The 833-nt window shown below is 38.8% G+C and overlaps 1 protein-coding gene across 1 annotated transcript in view; it reads right to left on the bottom strand.

Moving 5' to 3' along the window:
• LOC107596541 (unconventional myosin-X-like) overlaps positions 1 to 833 on the bottom strand; it is a 72,889-nt gene that overhangs the window by 47,974 nt on the left and 24,082 nt on the right. The gene's annotated exons all lie outside the window — the stretch shown is intronic.

The raw sequence follows: 833 nt of genomic DNA on the forward strand, positions 1-833 counted from the left end.
TAGATAGATAGATAGATAGATAGATAGATAGATAGATCAAATGAAGATAGAACAAACAAATGATAGCGTGAATGAACAATAGATATAACTATAGAATTAATGTTTGACAGGATGATAGATAGGACAATAGATGGATAGATAGACTGTATGACTCTGGCCAGAGGAAGTTGTTCTTCTGGAGCCTTAGCTCAACCTTCACCCCAGACATGAGCAGTGTGTCAGTGGAGTGTCAGTCTCTCCACACCTCACTGAACTCTACTCACACACACACACACCCACACACACACACACACACACACCCTTTCTGATCTCTGCTGATCCCTGCTTCACCATGGATGCCACAGTAAGCTTGTTAAAAAAATATGTGATGGGGTCCCACTTTACTACGCAGTTTTATGAGTCAGGTGCTGCACTGCATGTTGGGAGCCCCGTAAGAGTCTAACTTGCGGTTTGGGGTGTTAACACACGGAAATGAGAGATATCATTTTTCATGATCAGCTGTAGTTGGTGTGGTCTTCGAATCCCTCTCTATGGTCACATAATGTTTACTTGGCTGAATTTGGACTGAACAGACACACAAATTGCACAGGAAGTCATTTATGTTAATGCATATAGAAGAATTTCAGTATGTGCAATAAATCCAGAATTTAGCAGGATGGTCCATATATTCTGTCAATATGTTATACAAGGAACCTAATTTTCTTCCAAATTTGGCATATAAACAGGACTAAAGATAGATTAAACACAGAGAAAGAAATAATGGAAGAGATCTGAAAGAAATCTCTTATGCTCACAAAGGCTGCATTAATTTGAGCAAAAATACAGTAAAAAAA

Source organism: Sinocyclocheilus grahami, unplaced genomic scaffold (genome assembly GCF_001515645.1).
Source record: "Sinocyclocheilus grahami isolate Dianchi unplaced genomic scaffold, SAMN03320097.WGS_v1.1 scaffold220.1, whole genome shotgun sequence".
In the NCBI taxonomy this organism is placed as follows: Eukaryota; Metazoa; Chordata; class Actinopteri; order Cypriniformes; family Cyprinidae; genus Sinocyclocheilus; species Sinocyclocheilus grahami.